Raw genomic sequence first — 24,411 nt, 5'->3', positions numbered from 1 at the left:
ACAACTGGTGTGACCGATGGTCGCAATGGTTGATCCTTTGGTCAGGCTGTGGGAGCTGAAGCTTGCCACACCATGACCTGGTGCTGGTCAATTAAGAGGCCTGGAATCTGCATCCTCCAGTGCAGACGCTGGCCTTGTCCTCCTGGAAAATATAAGCGAGACCCCCCCGCATCCAGGAATGGTGACCAACCATGCCTCCGCCAGTCCCCTCAAATGTCACAACATGTCAATTATGCTGTGGCTTGGGGGGGGTTGCGAGCGAGATCACAGGACCTGCTCTGCACATGCACAGAACAGGTCCTGCACAGGCACAGACCCCACACCATCTGAGATGTACGATAATCATCTCTGAATCATGCCCTAGGTTCACTAGGTTTGCAGCCACAATAGTGCAACCTTACCTAGAGGGAGCTGTCATTATACTACAATCAATAAAGCACTCCAGGGATGAAGAACAAATGTTTCTGAGCCAGAATCTACATTCCAGGTAAAGCCACCTGGCTGTTGGCCAATTCTCTGACTGTTTCTTTATAAAAAGGACAGCCCATTGGTTTGAGTAGCCTAAAATAGACATTAGGAGCCTGATTCAGACCTGGTCGCAAGCGCTGTGTGCTCGCAACCGGGTCGTTGGTGGTCCAGAGCGCATGCGGACGACGGAGCCGGCTCTGTTGTGCGTATGCGCGAGACCCGGTTAGTGACGGGCAATCCGTCACTCCGGGTCTCATAACAAATGGGGTGTGCTGTCGATGTTGAGTGACAGCACGCCCCCTTTGGTGGGTGGGCCGGGGGAGTGGCTGCCCAAACTGAGGTGTTCCCATGTGAACGCCTTCGTTTGGGGGCGGCCCCACTGACATCCCAAGTGATGTCAGTGGGAGAGATTTCGGCTCTGTTAGAGCCAAAATCTCTCTGGGGCTTGCAGCAACGAGACCCTACCACAAGGGTCTCGTCGCAAGCCTGATGGTTGCGATGGTCTTGACCATCGCGACCATCTTCCTGGCCGCACGCTATAGCTTTTCAGAAAGGACAGGAGGCCGTTCTAAAAAAAAAAAAAAGCCCGGCCCTGATTCAGAGCGAGCTCTCTGTCAGAGCAAGCGGCTCTGAATCAGGGTCTATGCTCCCAATCCATTTATGCTGTTTTATCCACTGCATCTGCCTATTGTGTTTAAATTAAATCACAACTGATAATAATTATTTACTGACATGACTCTGTATTGCCAGTAAGCTATACATGGAACATGTTAAGTATCTGTCAGAAGAGATAAGATGCTGTAATAATAAACAAGCAATTAATTTATTATCTGCTCATTTTATTACCTTTCTATTTTATTGGGGTAATGAACTGTGATGAAATAAAAGCTTTTTAAGGAGCACCTGTCATTTCTGTATGTGCAATATTGCATTATTATAGAATTATGTCCTCCATTTACTGTAGTTATGCTTTGGTGTTGATCTAAGTGACTGGTGTATGTACTGTAGGGCTATGATATGAAGACATGTTAATAATATGAAAATAATGAGGAGTATTTTAATTTGTCATTTACTTCTCCCGCTGGTGAGTTTCACAAGTTTTAACTCCCCTGTGACTTGTGTGCATTATCTAAGCAGAGGGCCGACGCTACCATTAGGCAAGTTTAAGCATGTGCCTAAGTGCACCGGCCACTAGAAGGCGCCGCTGGATCCACAAAAAAAAAGAGAGAGAGAGGGATGCCTGTTTCAGTCCCTGCAAGCCTTCGGTTCTCCCCCATCCCATGGTACTGCAATCTCACCTGTCAGTCCGGTAGAGTCAGCACTCAGAAGCAGTGATGACAGCACTTTCTCCTGCATTCCCCTGCTTCCCTCCGGAGCTGCTATCCTGTCACTCACATTGGAAGCTCTGCAACATGAGGAACAGGCCTGCTGCTGCAGCTGAATGGAGCCAGGTAAGGGTTCTCAGTTCTGTATGTATGAGTGCTTGCCAGAGCTGGATTTAGACCTCATGGGGCCCTAGGTAAGGTACCGATTTTGGGGCCCCCCTCCCTCAAACAATCCATATCACTATACTTTCAATCCTAATCCATGAACCCCTCTCCCCACCCCTTTCCCGTCACAGCACCCCACTACTCACAGCACAGACCCCTTTCCCCTCTCAGCACCTCTCTCTCCTCACAGCACAAACAGCTCTGCCCTCTCAGCACAGACTCTTCTCCCCTCTCAGCACAGACCCCTCTCTTCTCTCAGCACAGATCCCCCCTCCCAGCACAGATTCCCCCCTCCAAGCACAGATCCCCCCTCTCAGTATAGCTCCCCCCTCTGCCCTTTTAGCATAGATCCCCCCTCTGCCCTCTTGGCAAAGACCCCCCTCTGCCCTCCCAGCACAGAACTCCCCCCTGCCCTCATAGCACAGACCCCCCCTCTGGTCTCACAGCACAGAATCCCCCCTCTGCCCCGACAGCACAGATCCACCTCCCATCCCCTCATAGCAGCTTTCTCCCATTCAGTTACAGGCAGCTCATCAGCATAAAAACTTACCTGCCTGGCCTTGCTGGGTGCTGCTGCTGGTGGGCGGCGGGCTGGCAAAGTTGCGGGCTGTGGCCGGAGCTAGGTGAAGCAGCTGGGACAGAGCGGCGGCGGGTGAGTCAGTGCACTGCATGGGTGTCACTTTTTTAAGCCCAGACAGCTGCTGCGGCTGCACACACTTCCCAGAGAGTACTGAGCAGACAGCCGCGCGTGACTCTCTGGGAGCGTAGGCAGTACCGCATGACATCATGACGTCACGCGATACTCGCGCAGTGCTCCTCTGGTAGTGCTTAATTGTGCAGAATTCTTTGGGCAAAGGGGCCCGTCCATGGTCCCCTTGGGACCCGCCGGGCCCTAGGCGAACGCCTAGGTTGCCTAGCGGGAAATCCAGCCCTTGTGCTGGCAGTGTTACTGCGTGTGTGTGTATGAGGGCTGGCAGTATTAGTGTGTGTGTATAAGTGCTGGCAGTGTTAGTGTGTGTGTATATGAGTGCTGGTAGTGTTAGTCTGTGTGTATACTGTATGAGTGCTGGCAGTGTTAGTGTGTATGTATGAGTGCTGGCAGTGTTAGTGTGTGTGAGTCCTAGCAGGGTTAGTGTGTGTGTGTGTGTGTGTGTGTATGAGTGCTGGCAGTGCATGTTTGTGTATATGTATGAGTGGTGGCCATGTTAGTGTGTGTATGTATGAGTGCTGGCAGTGCATGTTTGTGTATATGTATGAGTGGTGGCCGTGTTAGTGTGTGTATGTATGAGTGCTGGCAGTGCATGTTTGTGTATATGTATGAGTGGTGGCCGTGTTAGTGTGTGTATGTATGAGTGCTGGCAGTGCATGTTTGTGTATATGTATGGGTGGTGGCCGTGTTATTGTGTATGTATGAGTGCTGGCAGTGCATGTTTTTGTATATGTATGAGTGCTGGCAGTGCATGTTTGTGTATATGTATGAGTGGTGGCCGTGTTAGTGTGTGTATGTATGAGTTCTGGCAGTGCATGTTTGTGTATATGTATGAGTGGTGGCTGTGTTAGTGTGTGTATGTATGAGTGCTGGCAGTGCATGTTTGTGTATATGTATGAGCGGTGGCCGTGTTAGTGTGTGTATGTATGAGTTCTGGCAGTGCATGTTTGTGTATATGTATGAGTGGTGGCCGTGTTAGTGTGTGTATGTATGAGTGCTGGCAGTGCATGTTTGTGTATATGTATGAGTGGTGGCTGTGTTAGTGTGTATGTATGAGTGCTGGCAGTGCATGTTTGTATATATGTATGAGTGGTGGCCGTGTTAGTGTGTGTATGTATGAGTGCTGGCAGTGCATGTTTGTGTATATGTATGGGTGGTGGCCGTGTTAGTGTGTATGTATGAGTGCTGGCAGTGCATGTTTGTATATATATGTATGAGTGGTGGCCATGTTAGTGTGTGTATGTATGAGTTCTGGCAGTGCATGTTTGTGTATATGTATGAGTGGTGGCTGTGTTAGTGTGTGTTTGTATGAGTTCTGGCAGTGCATGTTTGTGTATATGTATGAGTGGTGGCTGTGTTAGTGTGTGTATGTATGAGTGCTGGCAGTGCATGTTTGTGTATATGTATGAGTGGTGGCCGTGTTAGTGTGTATATGTATGAGTTCTGGCAGTGCATGTTTGTGTATATGTATGAGTGGTGGCTGTGTTAGTGTGTGTATGTATGAGTACTGGCAGTGCATGTTTGTGTATATGTATGAGTGGTGGCCTTGTTAGTGTGTGTATGTATGAGTGCTGGCAGTGCATGTTTGTGTATATGTATGAGCGGTGGCCGTGTTAGTGTGTATGTATGAGTGCTGGCAGTGCATGTTTGTGTATATGTATGAGTGGTGGCCGTGTTAGTGTGTGTATGTATGAGTGCTGGCAGAGCATGTTTGTGTATATGTATGGGTGGTGGCCGTGTTAGTGTGTATGTGTGAGTGCTGGCAGTGCATGTATGTATATATATGCATGAGTGGTGGCCGTGTTAGTGTGTGTATGTATGAGTTCTGGCAGTGCATGTTTGTGTATATGTATGAGTGGTGGCTGTGTTAGTGTGTGTATGTATGAGTTCTGGCAGTGCATGTTTGTGTATATGTATGAGTGGTGGCTGTGTTAGTGTGTGTATGTATGAGTGCTGGCAGTGCATGTTTGTGTATATGTATGAGTGGTGGCCGTGTTAGTGTGTGTATGTATGAGTTCTGGCAGTGCATGTTTGTGTATATGTATGAGTGGTGGCTGTGTTAGTGTGTGTGAGACACTGCTGTGCATATTATAAACTGGGGACTCTGATGCGTGGCATATTGTGAATGGAGGGAGCTGGGGCAGTTGCTAAAAAGTTGCCTAGGGTGTCCGGAAACCTTGCATCGGCCCTGTCTAAGCAGCACCCAATACAATTATAAAGTCAAACATAATAATGAATAACGTGCATCATTCTTAAGTACTATATTATTGCCTGTTTGTAAAATCAGTGTACACATTAAGGAAACAGACAGTGAGCCTGATAATGATTATGAGTTATTCACAAAATTAGCATAATTTCTGCTATAAAACACATGCAAAAGTAGCGCTATTTCCAGTTTTCCACTATATGAAAACAGATGTTTCAGGGACCGCATTGACAGGATATGCACTAGATTCGCTCCAAGTGCAAAAATACCAATATGTGCCATGTTTATAGCAGGAAAATTTCCACTTAAACCAACCTGGAATGCCTCATAAACAGAATAAACACTACTACTTGCTTTGGTGGCAATTGTTCTCTTTCCTACACCATTTTATCTTATGCATTTACCATTGTGAATGTTATGTGAGTGGCCCATTTTGATCCAATAAACACTTTGCACCTTCAGCAGTACAGTAATGCCTTATTACAGTAAGTAAGATATATACCCTACTTTAACTGTGAAACTAAGTGAAAAATATATTTTATTTGTATGAACTAGAGATGAGCTGTACGGATTCCTTGTAATCCAAACATGCCCGAACTTCCCGAATCTGAGGTGATCCGAACCGCAGAGCGGATCTCCCTGTCTGCCTTGGATCCCTACCTGAGCCAAAACCTCGAGATTGTGCTGTCGGATCAAGCGGTTTTGGCTCGGGCGCCAATTTTAAAAGTCCCATTGAAATCAATGGGTTGACCGCTGATTGGAGAGAGCCATCTGTCAGGGCTCTCAGCCAATGAGCACTTTCCCATTGACTTCAATGGGGCAAACAGATGCAAGATGGAGGCCCCCACTGCAGCGAGGACACTGCTACCTGCCGACACTATCAGCACCCCCACAGTGCCGACACCGCTGCACCCCAGCACTGCCGCCACCGCAAGCAACAACGCACTGAGGACACTGCCAGCACTCCTGCACTGCCGACACTGCTGGCACCCCCACACTGAGGACACCACCGCCACCCCTGAACTGCTGACACCACTGGCACCCCTGTACTGCCAACACCACCAGCAACTCCGCACTGAGGACACAGCCGGCACCCCCTGCACTGCTGACACTGCCACCACCTCTGCACTGCCGACATCGCCAGCAGTCCCATACTGAGGTCACCACCACCACCACTAAACTGCCACCACTGCCAGCACCCCTGTACTGTCAGCACTGCCAGTACTACCGCACTGAGGACACCGCCGTCACCCCCGTATGACCGCCACCACCAGCACCCCTGCAATGAGGACAATGTCAGCACCCTCTGTCACAGTAAGTGCACCATTTATGTATCCAACATGCACCTGTACTTTGTAACCCGCACTGTATCCAACCCGCGCTGTATCTGACCCACACTGTATTCCGCACTGTATGCGACCCGCACTGTATCCTGCACTGTATGCGACCCATGCCCTATCCAACCTGCACTGTATCCGACCGGCATTGTATCCAACCAACACTGTATCCCGCACTATATCCGACCCACACTCTATCCGGCCCACACTGTATCCGGCCCACACTGTATTGGGACTTCCCGCCCGACTTGGATTCAAAATGAGGCAAAACATCATAAATCCCGCATCAGACTCTTGTGGGTTTTGGATTGCATATAAGTCTTTCCCCGCGGTGATTGGCACCATTTGCTACACTCCGGCTGTGCTGTATGGGCTGTGCTGAGTCCGTCCAGAAGCTGTGCTAGCCGGGGGCTGTGCTGTCTGTCCAGGGGCTGCGCTGTCCATCCAGGGGCTATGCTCTGAGTCCATCCAGGGGCTATGCGGTCCATCCAGGGACTGTGCTGTCCATCCACGGGCTGTGCTGTCTGTCCAGGAGCTGTGCTGTCTGTCCAGGAGCTGTGCTGTGTCCGTCCAGGAGCTGTGCTGTGTCCGTCCAGGGCAGTGCTGTGTCCTTCCAGGGGCAGTGCTGTGCTCCATCCATACACTCCAGGGGCTGCTCCTGTGCTCAGTGCTGTGCTGTGTTCATCCACTCCTATGCTGCCGACGTATCTGTCCAGTGTCCATCCGCTCCAGTGCTACCGACGCTCCTTTCCAGTGTTCATCCGCTCCAGTGTTGCCAAAGCACCTGTCTGGTGTCCATCTGCTCCAGTGTTGCCAACGCACCTGTCAGGTGTCCATCTGCTCCAGTCAAGAATAGTGTATCCTTACAAGTACTGTGATGCTGCAGGCTGTACTCCAGTGTATCCATAGAAGTGCTGTGATGCTGCAGGCCGTATCCCAGTGTATCCATAGAAGTACTGTGATGCTGCAGACCATACCTCAGTGTGTATCTCTAACACACAAGTACTTCATGCTGTGCTTAATGTATCTATACAAGTACTGTGATGCTGCAGGCCATACCCCAGTGCATCCATATAAGTACTCTGACACTGCAATCCATACCCCAGTATTGTGGTGCGGCAGCTGTACTCCAGTGTATCCATACAAGTACTATGATGTTGCAGGTCATACCCCAGTGTATCCATATAAGTACTGTAATGCTGCCGACCGTTCCCCAGTGTATCCATACAAGTACTGTGATGCTGCAGATTGTACCCCAGTGTGTATCCCTAACACACAAGTACTGTGACGCTGCAGGCCATACCCCAGTGTATCCATATAAGTACTGTGACACTGCAGACCGTATCCCAGTGTGTATCCCTAACATACAAGTAATGTGACACTGTAGGCCATACCCCAGTGTATCTATATAAGTACTGTGATGCTGCAGGCCATACACCATTGTATCCATACAAGTACTGTGACGCTGCAGGCCATACCCCAGTGTATCCATATAAGTACTGTGACACCCTCAGACCGTATCCCAATGTGTATCCCTAACATACAAGTAATGTGACACTGTAGGCCATACCCCAGTGTATCCATATAAGTACTGTGTTGCTGCAGGCTGTACCCCACTGTTTAAAAAAGTTAATAAAAAGAAAACAAGATATATATATATATTTGTTGTGTACTGTCCCATCTAGTGGCTGTGCTGTGATGTACATCCACTCCCTGTCCTGTCACAGACTGGTGCTGCAGTGACTCCAAAGGTCGTAGCTCTCTGGGTTCACTAACTTTGCTCAAAAAAGAAAAAAGGGAGGGTTACTGCACTAGTCAGTGATTATGATACACAATTGTTTGAAGAACCCCATATATTTCAAATTCTCAATAAGTCTGATTTATAATATTTAGTTGATAATGGGGGTGCACCTTGATAACAATACAAGGCACAACAGAATATTCAGAGAAAAAAGAATGTAGTTTACAGGCACACAAAATTTTGTTAAAACATAACTTTTAATTCATCTACAGTAAATATATATTACATGAAAATAAACAGTGAAATATTTAAAAAGAAACAGAGTGTTTCAGGACTATAGACAAACATGTATGGCGTAGACTAGACAATAGAAAAAGTGTCAATAAAAAGCTCTATGTCCCGCTGTGTGATTAATATGAAAATAATAATTTGTAATAAATGAGATAGGAAACTGTAAATACGATTCTATGTACTTCTCAATAGTTGCAACATTGTTACTATATGTCAACCTCCCAGTTGGTAAACGTTGCAAAGTGGATGCCTAAATGTAACTATCTGTATTGGCCATAGCCAAGATGTTGTGCAAGGGATGAGTGTACTATTCTGACTCATATGATCGTATCAAAATCAAATCCACTACACAATCTATAATGTGAATTAGCACAATGTCATATAGTATTATAGATAATATTGTAGAGCATGACAAATACATAGTTCAGTCAATCTATTCTAGTGCGGAATTTATAATAGGAAAGAATTAACTCCTCTCACAAAATGTGGGTTATATTGATTTTAATGTCTAAATTGACATGAACATTGTTGGATACAACACTATCTAGCCGCTGAGCCGTTAAGTATCCGGTGTGTCTGGTATACACCTCTATATTTATACATCCATAATTGACTAGCAACAGTCGTGCTCGATGTAATACTGTCCTCATTTAATTGATCAAATGTATAAAGCTATTTATCAATGTTTGTTATACCTCTGACATAGTCTTATTCATCAACCCTTGTAAGGACACCTTATTGCTGCACCTTTGATAGATCCAATATACCACTATGGGTTTTATATATTCATAATCATGTATAGTGAATTCCTAAAAATAGGATTCATATGGATAAATCACAATCATGTGTTGTCTCTGTTATGTGGGTCAATGCTATGGAGATACTAACCGGCTGCATATATTCAATACTGATTATATCATGCTGTCTTCATGCCTTAGTGCTCTACCTGTGAGGTCACTATGGTGGGGGGTGTCTGGCGGTGGCGCTGGTGTTTGGCGAGGGGCTTTGGCTGCGTGTGGTTCTGTGCGGGCACATTGTCACTTGGGGCTGGTGAGGCCTGGCGGTGTTTCCATTCCGTTTGGCATGGGTGCCGCCATCTTGCCTTCTGACCATGTGATTCAATTGCCCAATCCTGGTGAGTCATGTGTTCCCTCCAGCCAGTCATAGCACGGCACGGGGTATTTCGGAAGGTCCAGAGCCTTCCTTCATTGCCAGTGCAATGTGTATCTCAGCCTAGCTGAGAGGGGGTTCTCTGTGCTCACCTCTTGTTCCTGTGTATACGCTATCTGCCAGCCTGCTTGTCAGCTCCAAATAACCCGCTGGACTACACTGCATCCTCCACTGCCTTTTCCCCTGCCTGAGTGCCTGAGACTGCTGACACCCTACACCCTGCCTCCATTTCACTCCCAGCTGGATTCATCACCTCTGCCTGTGTTTATTTCAGTTAACTAACCTGCATACCTGGACTGTTCTTATCTGCCACTATCTGGACATTCTACCATTATCCTCCCTACAGTAATCAAGTGCACTTTAGTGCTAAACCTGGACTTTTGCTTTTGCCATTCCCATGTCTTCTAAGCCACTCATTAAAAATTCTACATTTTTATTTAAATCTGCTTCTGTGTTTGCTCCTGTCACCACCCCGGGTCCACAACTAAACCAGAACATTACAGTTTGCACTGGCCCCATGGATCCGGCCACGGATCAGGAGCCTGGAGTGGATATATTCCGGTGCATTTCTGGTCGTCTAGAAAACCTGCTAACTATGCAGCATCAAATGGCTCAATTTCTGCAAGAGATGTCTAAGCGACAGGATAAATTGCAAACTTCCTTATCCACCCCTGGAGTACCAGCAACTACATCCGCTTCAGCATCTGGGAATACAGGAGGCAGGTCATCTCCCCGCTTACATCTCCCTATGCCAAGCAAATTCGATGGCAATCCTAAACTCTGTTGTGGATTCCTAAATCAGTGTGATATACACTTCACTCTACAGCCAGATCATTTTTTAACTGCAAGAACCAAAGTGGCTTACATCGTCTCCTTGGGCTTCACCACTCTGGGAGCATTCAGACCCACTGCTGGATAATTACGCAAGCTTTGTGTCATCATTTAGGAGGACTTTTTATGAACCTGGGCGTACTGCATCAGCATCGTCTAGCATCATGACACTGAGACAAGGAATCCATCCTGTCAGCCAATATGCCGTGCAGTTTCAAATCTTGGCATCAGAGCTCAAATGGAATGAGGAAGCCCTCACTGCAGCCTTTTGGCATGGCCTGTCAGATCAACTAAAAGATGACCTTGTCACCCGTGAGATTCCTACCAACCTAAACAACATGATTTCACTTTGTAATAAAGTTGACCTGCGTTTCAGAGAACGTCAGGCTGAAAAGCACAGAATTGACCGGTAAAGGTCATTTACCCCTTCCTTTCCTACCCATCCTATTCCTTCCCCTACAGACGAAGAACCAATGCAGGTGAATCATGCCCACCTGTCCAAAGAAGAACGTCAGAGAAGATTACAAAAAAACCTCTGTCTGTACTACAGAGAGTCAGGTCACCTGGTGGTGTCTTGTCCCCGTAAACCGGAAAATGCCAAATCCTAACTGACCCTGGGGACATCAAGTTAGGAGTTATTAGCCCGTCCCCAAATACTAAAGATTTCATAACTAGCTTAGCTTTGGATCTCAAACCTAAACCTGTCTTTGCTACTGCTCTACTTGACTCTGGAGCAGCCTGAAATTTCATGATTTCCAGCTTAATCGACAAACTACAGATTCCTTGTACATCTCTCAATCATGCTATTTCCCTGACCTCTGTAGATGGACATCCTCTAACTAATGGAATAGTCACCAAGGAGACTCAACCAGTGCTAGTCCGAATTGGGGCACTTCATTCTGAGTCTTTAAAGTACCTAGTGATACCAGAGGCTTCTCAAGAAATTATCCTAGGTCTACTCTGGTTACGCTAGTATAATCCCAGGATAGACTGGTGTTCCATGCAGATTCTTATGTGGGTACAGACAGTCAGAAATCCTGTCTTCCCAAGATACGACCTATAAGAATGACAGCTCCATTAATTTCTTCAGCCATTCCTAAAGAATACCAGATGTTCGCTGATGTGTTTTCTGAGCAACAAGCAAATGTCTTACCTCCTCACAGAGAATGGGATTGTCCAATCGATTTAATACCTGACAAGATACCTCCTCGTGGTCGTAACTATCCATTATCCTTGCCTGAGAATCAAGCCATGTCCGAATACATCCGGGACAACCTGGTAAAGGGTTTTATTCATCCTTCCACCTCACCTGCCGGAGCTGGGTTCTTTTTCGTTGGCAAGTAGGTCGGTGGCCTGAGACCTTGTATAGATTACCGGAGTCTTAATGAAATAACTGTAAAGAATCGATACCCTCTTCCCCTGATTACAGAGTTGTTCGATACTGTCAAAGGTTCCATCATATATTCAAAGTTAGATCTATGAGGGGCTTATAACCTCATCCGTATTCGTGCTGGCGATGAATGGCAGACCGTCTTTAATACCAGGGATGGACATTTTGAATACTTGGTGATGCCATTTGGATTATGTAATGCCCCTGCTGTTTTTCAGAGTTTTGTTAATGAGATTTTTCGGGACCTGTTATACGTCTCGGTTGTTGTCTACCTGGACAATATACTAATCTTTTCGTCTTCTGTAGTGAAACATCACGAACATGTGAAGGAAGTTTTAACTCGTATGAGAAAGAACCACCTCTACTGCAAGTTGGAGAAATGTGTCTTCACTGTACCCAGTGTGCCTTTCCTTGGCTATGTCATCTATGGTTCCAGTCTGGAAATGGAACCCAAGAAGATACAGGCGATTTTGGATTGGACTCGACCTCAGACTTTGAAAGCCATCCAGAGATTACTGGGGTTCGCCAACTACTACAGATGCTTCATCAAGGGATTCTCGTCATTACTGGCTCCCATTTCAGCCTTGACCCGTAAAGGTTCCAATCCTGCCCTATGGTCACCTGAGGCAGAGTCTGCTTTTCAGAGCCTAAAACAAGCCTTTATTTCTGCTCCAGTCCTTCGACAGCCAGACCTTTTTTAGTGGAAGTGGACGCGTCATCAGAAGCTGTGGGAGCAGTCCTATCCCAGTGTTATGAGGACAATCGAGTTCATCCCTGTGGGTTTTTCTCCAAGAAATTCTTGCCTGCCAAAAGAAATTATGCCATTGGCGAACAAGAACTCCTGGCAGTGAAGTTGGCATTAAAAGAATGGAGATACCTTCTGGAAGGAGCAAAATTTCCCTTCACTGTGTTTACTGACCATAGAAACCTTCTGTTCCTCAAGAACCTTCAATGTGTAAGTCCTCGTCTGGCCCGAAGGGCAATATTTTTTGCCAAGTTCCAGTTCACCCTGACCTTCCGGTCTGGGTTACTTAATCAAAAGGTGGATGCCCTATCTAGATCTCTCCTCTGTGACGCCAAATTGTAGAATCAACACAATACCCCTGTCTTGGAATCAAGAGTGTTCGCCACTTTACAGGTCCAGCCTCCTATTGGGAAATCTTTTGTGGCCCCGGAGTTAAGGAAGCAGCTTCTCACTTGGGCACATTCCTCTCGCTTCGCAGGGCACTTTGGCACCCGGAAGACATTGGAGTTTTAAAGAGAAACTATTGGTGGCCATCCATGAAATTGGATGTATTAGAATTAATTTCTTCATGCTCCTCCTGTGCCCAGCATAAATCTTCTCGACAGGCTCCGGCTGGTGAATTGTTGCCAGTACCCACTCCATCATGTCCATGGACGCATCTCTCCATGGACTTCATCACAGATCTGCCAAACTCTCAAGGGTTCACTACCATCTGGGTTGTAGTTGACCGATTCTCAAAGATGGTCCATTACATACTCCTAAAGAAACTGCCTACTGCTCCTGACTTGGCTCACCTATTTGTTCAACACATATTCCGTCTCCATGGCCTTCCTGTTGAGATAGCCTCTGACCATGGTGTTCAGTTTACTGCAAAGTTTTGGGGGGCTTTATGTTCTGTACTTCAGGTGAAATAAAATTTTTCCACGGATTACCACCCGCAAAGCAATGGCTCCACTAAGAGGGTTAATCAAGACCTAGAGAAATTCCTGAGGATTTTTATGACATTGTCTCAAGATAATTGGGCTGCATTGCTACCATGGGCCGAGTTTGCACATAATGCCTCCTACCACTCTTCAACTAATCAAACTCCATTTCAGATTGTTTATGGTCTTCACCCCCGTGTTCCTGATTTCCAAAGTCTGCCTGTCTTTGATGTCCCAGCCGTAGAAGACACGGTGCGGGATTTTGCTGAAATTTGGACTCAAGTACAAGCTGACTTGGTGAAGGCATCCTCACGTTATAAAATTCAGGCCGATAAAAAGCGTAGGAAGATACCATGCATGCAAGTTGGAGACCAAGTCTGGTTGTCTACACGGAATCTTCATCTTCAAGTCCCATCTATGAAATTTGCCCCACGCTTCATCGGTCCCTTCACCATCATAGAGGTCATCAACACCATGGCTTATCGCCTACAGTTGCCCCCATACCTGAAAATCCCCAACTCCTTTCACATCTCCTTACTCAAACCCCTGCTGCTGAACAAGTTCCACAGAGTCCTGCCTGCTTCTTCCCAAGTCCAGATGGAGAGAGGAGTCGATTTTGAGGTCTCCCAGGTCCTGGATTCCCATCTTCGCAGAGGTCGTTTGCAATATCTGCTGGATTGGAGGAGTTATGGTCCGGAGGAGCGCTGTTGGACCAATGCTCCTGCACTCATCAGTAAGTTCCATTCTGCCCATCCAAAGAAGCCTGGTGAGTGTCCTGAGGCCACCCAAAAAGGGGGGGTACTGTCACGGCCAGGGTCTCTTGGCATGGTGGTTGGCGGGTATTACCTGTGAGGGCACTATGGCGGGAAGTGTCTGGTGGTGGCACTGGTGTTTGGCGAGGGGCTTTGGCTGTGCATGATTCTGTGCGGGCACATTGTCACTTGGGGCTGGTGAGGTCTGGCGGTGTTTCCGTTCCATTTGGCATGGGTGCCGCCATCTTGCCTTCTGACCATGTAATTCAACTGACCAATCCTGGTGAGTCAAGTGTTCCCCCCAGCCAGTCATAGCACAGCACGGGGTATTTAGGAAGGTCCAGAGCCTTCCTTCATTGCCAGTGCAATGTGTATCTCAGCCTAGCTGAGAGGGGGATCTCTGTTCTCACCCCTTTTTCCTGTGTATACGCTATCTGCCAGCCTGCTTGTCAGCTCCAAATAACCCGCTGGACTACCCTGCATCCTCCACTGCCTTTTCCCCTGCCTGAGTGCCTGAGACTGCTGACACCCTACACCCTGCCTCCATTTCACTCCCAGCTGGATTCATCACCTCTGCCTGTGTTTATTTCATTTCACTAACCTGCATACCTGGACTGTTCTTATCTGCCACTATCTGGACATTCTACCATTATCCTCCCTGCAGTAATCAAGTGCACTTTAGTGCTAAACCTGGACTTTTGCCATTCCCATGTCTTCTTAGCCACTCATTAAAAATTCTACCTTTTTATTTAAATCTGCTTCTGTGTTTGCTCCTGTCACCACCCCAGGTCCACAACTAAACCAGAACATTACAAGCACTGTGACTCTGAGCAGTGTCAGTTGAAAAAAAAAAGTATAAAAAACATAAAAATATATATATTTGGTTCTATTGTTACTTGTACTGTTCTGTGTGCTGTACCACAGTGAGTTTGTTCACGTACAAAGCTCTTTGTATCCCTGCAGTGTGAGCTGAGCTGCAAATTTAAAAATGTATAACGATCAGTTTAGAAGAGAAGAGCAGTAGCAAAAACCAAATACTTTTGCTGCATCTGCTGCCACAAGTCATGATGATACTAGTCCTGCAACGTCATCCAAAGCCAATGCTCAAGGGCATAAAGGGTTTAAGTCAGGGAACCTAAAATCAAAGAACCAATATTTTACAGTGGTAAAGAAAAAAACATCAAAGGGGAAGTTGGCTGCAGAAAAACAAAATTGCCAATATGCCATTCACCACACAAAGTAGCAAGGAATGGCTAAAGCCTTGGCTTTTATTTATGAGTGGTGGTTCTGCAACTGTCAGCAAGGCATGTTCTTCTGCCTCTTAAGACGATGTAAGCCCTTCTCACTCTTGAAGAATTATCAAAAAAATTAAAACCACTAAAGGCACATGAACCAACTGTGTGCTCAAAAATGGCCCAAATCCCAGAAGAGAGTCTGTGTTTCCGCAGGTGTAATGTGTGAGCCTATAGGAACCGCCTTCCTGTTACATCCTTTGCAGTGCATTTTTCAAAAGTTTTTGCCAAATTCAGAAACTTTGGCTGAAAAAGTAACAACAACCAGTCCAGCGTCAGCTAGCTCCCTTCTCTCTGCTAGATCCAAGCACCTGCCATCTCCACCACCAACACCAATCAACAGTATCCTCAATAATGATCAGAAGTAGTCCTGCATGCAATTTGATAAGGCTAACTGAGTCCTCCCCTATCCATGTTTCCTCAGAAAAAACAATTGACTGTTAAACAATCCTTTGCAAGGGGGAGCAAGTATGACAGCAGCCATCTAGTTGCACAGCGGATCACTGATGCCATAACATCTATGCTGGTATTAGATGTGCGTCCAATATCCACCATTAATGCAGTGGGTTTTAGACAGTTAATTGAGGTCCTGTGTCCCCACTACCAAAACCCATGGAGATTCCACTTCACTAGAAAAGCAATTCCAAGTGTGTACAGGGATGCTAAAAAAAACTCAATTAGTGTCCTTCAAAATGCCATTGTACCAACTGTCTATTTAACCACAGATATGTGGACTAGCTGAACAGGGCAAACTAAAGATTACATGACTGTCACAGTGCACTAGTTGGGTGTATTGCCTTCAGCTGCACCAAAAGCAGCAGCAGCATCAAACAAACAGCAGCTCATTCAGAGGCAGGCTACTCTGTGTATCACCAGTTTCACTAAGAGGCATATCACTGACAACCTCTTAGAAAATTTCAGGAAAGTCATTGCAAAATGGCTTACCCCACTTGGACTCTCCTTGGGATTTGTCATTTCTGACAATGCCACCAATATAGTGAGAGCATTAAAGCTGGGTAATTTCCAGCATGTCCCATGTTTTGTTAACACAATCAACTTGGTGGTGCAAATTTTTTTTAAATGAAAGAGCTGTGCAGGAGATGCTCTCTCTGGCCTGAAAAATGTTGGGACATTTTCCTCATTCAGCAGGTGCATGTAGAAGTTTGCAGCACCTGCAAGAACTTTTGAATTTGTCCTGCTACCAGTTGAAGCAAGAGGTAGTAACAAGGTGGAACTCCACCCTTTATAATGTATGCTTCAGCAGATGGAGGAACAGCAAAAAGCATCCAAAACTACACGACTTATGACATAGGGAGAGGAGGGGGAATGTATCTTACTCAAGCACTGTGGAAAATACTTTCTGTGTTGTGCAAGGTGCTGTAATCCTTTGAAGTAGTCACCTGTGAAGAGTGTTCAGACACTGCCAGCTTGAATCAGGTAATTCCCCTAATTAGACTGTTGGAAAGCAGCTCGAGAAGCTAACAGATGAGCTGAATCAAAGCTATTCTGCTAAGTATGTCAGACTTGTAGATCAAGTCCTTTATTCGCTTTGCCAGGATCCAAGGGTTGTCAAGATTTTCATATCGGATCAATACATTTGGCGACAGTGCTCGATCCTAGGTTTAAGTCATACATTGTGTCTTTCTTCCCAATGGACACAGATCTGAAGAGATGCAAAGAGCTGTTGGTGAGCAAATTGTCAGCTAAAGTGGCACATGATGCAGCGATGGATCGTTCTTCAGTTTCTTTGGCAAGTGTCGCCCCAACAACCTCCCTGAACACAAAGTAAACATCTGTTTACAGTGTGTACTATTTAGCATCTCCATAAGGAATCCCACCACATTTGTATTAGATGTATAAAAAAATATACAGCGTATATGAGCTGAATCAATATTCAATCAGAATGTGGCACAAAATGGATACCCTCACTGTATGTTAGTGACAGGTGCTCTGCAGATGTCCCTCAGGTGATCAGGTTTTAAGTGGTTGATTCACATAGGATTGGACACAAGTGGGCTTCAGTAAGTCTGCTCCTATATATGCACCATACATTTCTATGCGATGGTGCAGATACTACATAATATCTTCTGACAAATTCTCCACGCTCGAATAGCAAACTTACTCCAGATCAAAGATGTCTTTCAGGAACTGAAGAACTTGACACTACATTGATCCTCCCTAATAAATTTTCATCATAATAAAAAATGTAAATAAATTTACAAACTATCCTTCCTTTCCCTGTCTTCAACTACTCACACATACTCCATCTCCCTCGGGCCTCAAATCAAGTTCTAGATTAATGAGTACATTCTTGGTTTCTCTATGGGTTCATAAAGTTTATTAAACTGCCATCCTGTCTGCCTCTATAGTGCCACCCTGTGTCATGTTGGAAGCTGAACTGCCAAATGTTTGTGATGCCAACTGCTGTTGCTAAGCTTAGTCAGCCAGCTAGATCGATGCAACCTTTTAAACTGGATGAATGATCAATATTGTGAGCTGTGAGGTGGTCAAAACTGACTGAAAATAAATGTTATTGAGGTTAATAATACTGTAGGAACAAAACAGACCCATATTATGTGATTTCAGCTGTTTTTATGATTTTTTAGAAAAAAATACAGATCCAAAACCAAAACACACAAGGACGGTTTTGGCAAAACCAAATCCAGATCCAAAACACGAAGGAGATACAGATCCAAAATCAAAACACGGGGTTCGGCGCACATCTCTAGTATACACGTCTTTAATAATTCCTTTGATTGTGTCAAATTTGTAAATATTTTTTGTTTTTTTCAAAATCAAACACTTTGGCACAACGCAGCTATAGGAATCCTGCATTTGCCTCTGAACAGCAATGGCACCTGGGTAGAATTCTGCATAAAGTATCAGCCCACCTACACTGTTTCCTCATCCACCAGCATTCAAAACATTTGTGTTTTTAGTAGGGGTGAGCAGGTTCGGATTTCTGAAATCCGAACCCCCCCGAGCCCCCCCCGATCCGAGTCCGATCCGAGTCAGGCTCGACTTTTCCAGCCTGACTCGGATCTGAAATCGAGGCAAAACGTCATCATCCCGCCTTCCGAGTCTCACGGGTTTTGGATCCTATATAAGGTACCCGCGTCGGCGCCATTTTCTCACTCGGCTGTGGACAGTGAAGAGGGAGGGTGGGAGTTAGGGCTGGCTGGGCTGTGTAGTGTAGTGTAGTGCTGCTGTTGTCCACTACTTCAAAGTCCATAGGGGCTGGCTGTGTTGTGCTGTGCTGCTGTTGTTAATAGGGGCTGTGTCCACTACTTCAAAGTCCATAGGGGCTGGCTGGACTGTGTTGTGCAGTCAGTTTTCCATAGGGGCTGTGTCCACTCCAAAGTCCTGTGCAGTGTCCCAGTCCTAAAGGGGTGCTGTAGTGTTGTCCAGGGGGTGCTCTGTCCATCAGGGGTGCTCCCCCCAAGTGCTAAAAAAATAATATATTTTCTGTGTTTGTGAATTGTGTGCGCAGTAGCCGCACGTGCATCAACAAAGTAGGGCCAAGCGTGCGCCTGTGTCATAAGTAAAGGGCCGGCTGGCTTGACCATTAAAGGGTGCTGTAACCTCCAAAGTACACTCCAGTCCAAACCAAAAAAAAAATTATTTTCTGTGTTTGTGAATTGTGTGCGCAGTAGCCGCACGTGCATCAACAAAGTAGTGCCAAGCGTGCGCCTGTGTCATAAGTAAAGGGCCTGCTTGACCGTTAAAGGGTGCTGTAACCCCCAAAGTACACTCCAGTCCAAACCAAAAAAAAAATTATTTTCTGTGTTTGTGAATTGTGTGCGCAGTAGCCGCACGTGCATCAACAAAGTAGTGCCAAGCGTGCGTCTGTGTCATAAGTAAAGGGCAGGCTGGCTTGACCGTTAAAGGGTGCTGTAAGCCCCAAAGTACACTCCAGTCCAAACCAAAAAAAAAATAATTTTCTGTGTTTGTGAATTGTGTGCGCAGTAGCAGCACGTGCATCAACAAAGTAGTGCCAAGCGTGCGCCTGTGTCATAAGTAAAGAGCCGGCTGGCTTAACCGTTAAAGGGTGCTGTAACCCCCAAAGTACACTCCAGTCCAAACCAAAAAAAAAAATATTTTCTGTGTTTGTGAATTGTGTGCGCAGTAGCCGCACGTGCATCAACAAAGTCGTGCCAAGCGTGCGCCTGTGTCATAAGTAAAGGGCCGGCTGGCTTGACCGTTAAAGGGTACTGTAACCCCCAAAGTACACTCCAGTCCAAACCAAAAAAATAATTATTTTCTGTGTTTGTGAATTGTGTGCGCAGTAGCCGCACGTGCATCAACAAAGTAGTGCCAAGCGTGCGCCTGTGTCATAAGTAAAGGGCCGGCTGGCTTGACCGTTAAAGGGTGCTGTAACCCCCAAAGTACACTCCAGTCCAAACCAAAAAAATATATATTTTCTGTGTTTGTGAATTGTGTGCGCAGTAGCCACACGTGCATCAACAAATTAGTGCCAAGCGTGCACCTGTGTCATAAGTAAAGGGCCGGCTGGCTTGACCGTTAAAGGGTGCTGTAACCCCCAAAGTACACTCCAGTCCAAACCAAAAAAAAAAATATTTTCTGTGTTTGTGAATTGTGTGCGCAGTAGCCGCACGTGCATCAACAAAGTAGTGCCAAGCGTGCGTCTGTGTCATAAGTAAAGGGCCAGCTGGCTTGACCGTTAAAGGGTGCTGTAACCCCCAAAGTACACTCCAGTCCAAACCAAAAAAAAAATTATTTTCTGTGTTTGTGAATTGTGTGCGCAGTAGCCGCACGTGCATCAACAAAGTAGTGCCAAGCGTGCGCCTGTGTCATAAGTAAAGGGCCGGCTGGCTTGACCGTTAAAGGGTGCTGTAACCCCCAAAGTACACTCCAGTCCAAACCAAAAAAAAAATTATTTTCTGTGTTTGTGAATTGTGTGCGCAGTAGCCGCACGTGCATCAACAAAGTAGTGGCAAGCGTGCGCCTGTGTCATAAGTAAAGGGCCGGCTGGCTTGACCGTTAAAGGGTGCTGTAACCCCCAAAGTACACTCCAGTCCAAACCAAAAAAAAAATTATTTTCTGTGTTTGTGAATTGTGTGCGCAGTAGCCGCACGTGCATCAACAAAGTAGTGCCAAGCGTGCGCCTGTTTCATAAGTAAAGGGCCGGCTGGCTTGACCGTTAAAGGGTGCTGTAACCCCCAAAGTACACTCCAGTCCAAACCAAAAAAAATATATTTTCTGTGTTTGTGAATTGTGTGCGCAGTAGCCACACGTGCATCAACAAAGTAGTGCCAAGCGTGCGCCTGTGTCATAAGTAAAGGGCCGGCTGGCTTGACTGTTAAAGGGTGCTGTAACCCCCAAAGTACACTCCAGTCCAAACCAAAAAAATATATATTTTCTGTGTTTGTGAATTGTGTGCGCAGTAGCCGCACGTGCATCAACAAAGTCGTGCCAAGCGTGCGCCTGTGTCATAAGTAAAGGGCCGGCTGGCTTGACCGTTAAAGGGTGCTGTAACCCCCAAAGTACACTCCAGTCCAAACCAAAAAAAAAATTATTTTCTGTGTTTGTGAATTGTGTGCGCAGTAGCCACACGTGCATCTACAAAGTAGTGCCAAGCGTGCGCCTGTGTCATAAGTAAAGGGCCAGCTGGCTTGACCGTTAAAGGGTGCTGTAACCCCCAAAGTACACTCCAGTCCAAACCAAAAAAATATATATTTTCTGTGTTTGTGAATTGTGTGCATAGTAGCCGCACATGCATCAACAAAGTAGTGCCAAGCGTGCGCCTGTGTCCCATAAGTAAAGAGCCGGCTGGCTCATTTCTTAAAGGCTGGTCTAACCCACAAAGTGCACTACTCTCCAGCAAAAATAAAAAAATATTTTCTGTGTTTAGCCGCACGTATATATCAAATCAATATAACATAAATGGAGGACCAAACTTTCTCCGATAAAAATAAAATAGAGAAAGATCAAGAACCACTTCCTCCTAGTGCTGAAGCTGCTGCCACTAGTCATAACATAGACGATAACATGCCATCAACGTTGTCTGCCAAGGCCGATGCCCAATGTCATAATAGAGGGCACATACAATCCCAAATGACAAAGTTCAGGAAAATGACCTTGAAAAAAACATTTAAATCAGCTGAAGAGAAACGTAAACTTGCCAATATGCCATTTACGACACGGAGTGGCAAGGAACGGCTAAGGTCGATCCCTAGTATGTTCATGACTAGTGGTTCAGCTTCACATGACGATGGAAGCCCTCCTCCCACTAAAAAAATCAAAAGAGATAAGCTGGCAAAAGCACAGCGAAGAACTGTGCTTTCTAAGAAGATATCACAAATCCCCAAGTAGAGTCCAAGTGTGGTGGTGGTTGCGATGCCTGACCTTCCCAGCACTGGACGGGAAGAGGTGGCTCTTTCCACCATTTGCACGCCCCCTGCAAGTGCTGAAAGGAGCACCCACAGTCCACTTGCTGATATGCAAATTGAAGATGTCACTGTTGAAGTACAACAGGATGAGGATACTGGTGTAGCTGGCGCTGAGGAGGAAGTTGGCGAGGAGGATTCTGATGGTGATGTGGTTTGTTTAAATCAGGCTCCGGGGGAGACAGTTGTTGTCCATGGGATGAAAAAGCCCATCACCGTCATGCCTGGGCAGAAGACCAAACATTCCACCTCTTTGGCCTGGCAATATTTCTATCCAGACAACAACTGTCTTGCCATATGTACCTTATGTAAAATTGGAATAAGTAGGGGTAGGGACGTTAACCACCTAGGAACATCCTCCCTTATACGGCACCTGCAGCGCGTTCATAATAAGTTACTGTCAAGTTCAGAAACTTTGACTAAGACCGTAAGCAGTCCAGGGACACCTAAATCCCGTTGTCCTGTTGTATCCAAGCGCCTGCAAACCACACCATCAACTCCCTCCTCGTCAATTTCCTCCTTAGTCAGGATCGGAAGTAGTCCTGCAGGCCATGTCACTGGCATGACTGACTCTCCTATCCGGGATTCCTCCGGAGGATCCTGCATTGCTACGCCTCCTGCTGCCGCTGCTGCTGTTGCTGCTGCTGGGAGTCGTTCATCATCCCAGAGAGGAAGTAGGAACACCACTACTTTTACTAAACAATTGACCCTCCAAGAGTCCTTAGCGAGGAGGATGAAGTACGACAGCAGTCATCCTGAAGCAAAATGTATAACTGAGGCCTTGACTGCTATGTTGGTGTTAGACGTGCGTCCGGTATCCGCCATTAGTGCAGTGGGATTTAGACAATTGCTGGAGGTAGTGTGTCCCCGGTTCCAAATCCCATCTAGATTCCACTTTACTAGGCAGGCGATACCGAGACTGTACAGAAACGTCAGAAAAAGTGTCCTCAGTGTCCTGAAAAATGCCGTTGTACCCAATGTCCACTTAACCATGGACATGTGGACAAGTGGAAAAGGGCAGACTAAGGACTATATGACTGTGACAGCCCACTGGGTAGATGTATCACCTTACGCAGCAACATCAGCAGCGTCACCAGTCGCAGCATCTCAGAAATGCCAGCTCGTTCCAAGGCAGGCTACGCTGTGTATCACCGGTTTCAGTAAGAGGCACACCGCCGACAACCTCTTAGAGAAACTGAGGGAAATCATCGCCCAGTGGCTTACCCCACTTAGACTCTCCTGGGGATTTGTGATATCTGACAATGCCACCAATATTGTGTGGGCATTACATCTGGGCAAATTCCAGCACGTCCCATGTTTTGCTCACACAATAAACTTGGTGGTGCAGAATTTTCTGAAAAGCGACAGGGGCGTGCAGGAGACGCTTTGGGTGGCCCGAAAAATTTCTGGCCACTTTCGCCATTCAGCGACTGCGTGCCGAAGACTGGAGCGCCAGCAAACACTCTTGAACCTGCCCCGCCATCACCTGAAGCAAGAGGTTGTGACGCGGTGGAACTCAACCCTCTATATGCTTCAGAGGATGGAGGAGCAGCAAAAGGCCATTCAAGCCTATACATCCACCTATGACATAGGCAAAGGAGGGGGTATGCACCTGACTCAAGCGCAGTGGAGAATGATTTCCGTGTTGTGCAAGGCTCTCCAGCCGTTCGAACTTGCCACACGTGAAGTCAGTTCAGACACTGCCAGCTTGAGTCAGGTCATTCCCCTCATCAAGCTTTTGCAGAAGCAGCTGGAGAAAGTGAAGGAGGAGCTAAGACGGAGCGATTCCGCTCTGCATGTGGGACTTGTGGATGAAGCCCTTCATTCGCTTTGCCAGGATTCAAGGGTGGTCAATCTGTTGAAATCAGACCACTACATTTTGGCCACCGTGCTCGATCCTAGGTTTAAAGCCTATGTGGTGTCTCTCTTTCCGGCTGACACAAGCCCGCAGAGGTGCAAAGACCTGCTGGTGAACACACTGTCAGCTGAAGCGGAACGTGACACGTCAACAGCTCCTTCTTCATTTTCTCCCGCAACTGGGGCTGCCAGGAAAAAACTTAGGTATCCTAAGCAACCCGCTGGCGGTGATGCAGGGCAGGCAGGACCAAGTTTGGACATCTGGTCCGGACTGAAGGACCTGGCAACAATTTCTGACATGTCTACTGTCACTGCATATGATACTGTCACCATTGACAGAATGGTGGAGGATTACATCGGTGACAGCATCCAAGTAGGCATGTCAGACAGTCCATACCTGTACTGGCAGGAAAAAGAGGCAATTTGGAGGCCCCTGTACAAACTGGCTCTATTTTACCTGAGTTGCCCCCCCTCCAGTGTGTACTCCGAAAGAGTGTTTAGTGCAGCTGGGAACCTTGTCAGCGAAAGGCGTAGGAGGTTGCTTCCACAGAATGTGGAGAAGATGATGTTCATAAAAATGAATTATCAACTCTTCCAGGGAGACCAGCCTCCATAACGTACAGAGGGACCTGTGGTGGTGGATTCAAGTGGGGACGAGTTAATACTTTGTGAGGATGAGGATGTACACACTGAAGAGGGTGAGGAATCGGTGGATGAGGAGGATGAGGATGACATCTTGCCTCCGTAGAGCCAGTTTGTGCAGGGACACATTAATTGCCAGCTTGTTTTGTGGGGGCCCAAA

The sequence above is a fragment of the Taudactylus pleione genome, unplaced genomic scaffold, assembly GCF_031769625.1.
Source record: "Taudactylus pleione unplaced genomic scaffold, aTauple2 ptg000573l, whole genome shotgun sequence".
Classification (NCBI taxonomy): Eukaryota; Metazoa; Chordata; class Amphibia; order Anura; family Myobatrachidae; genus Taudactylus; species Taudactylus pleione.
This window is presented reverse-complemented; position numbering follows the sequence as displayed.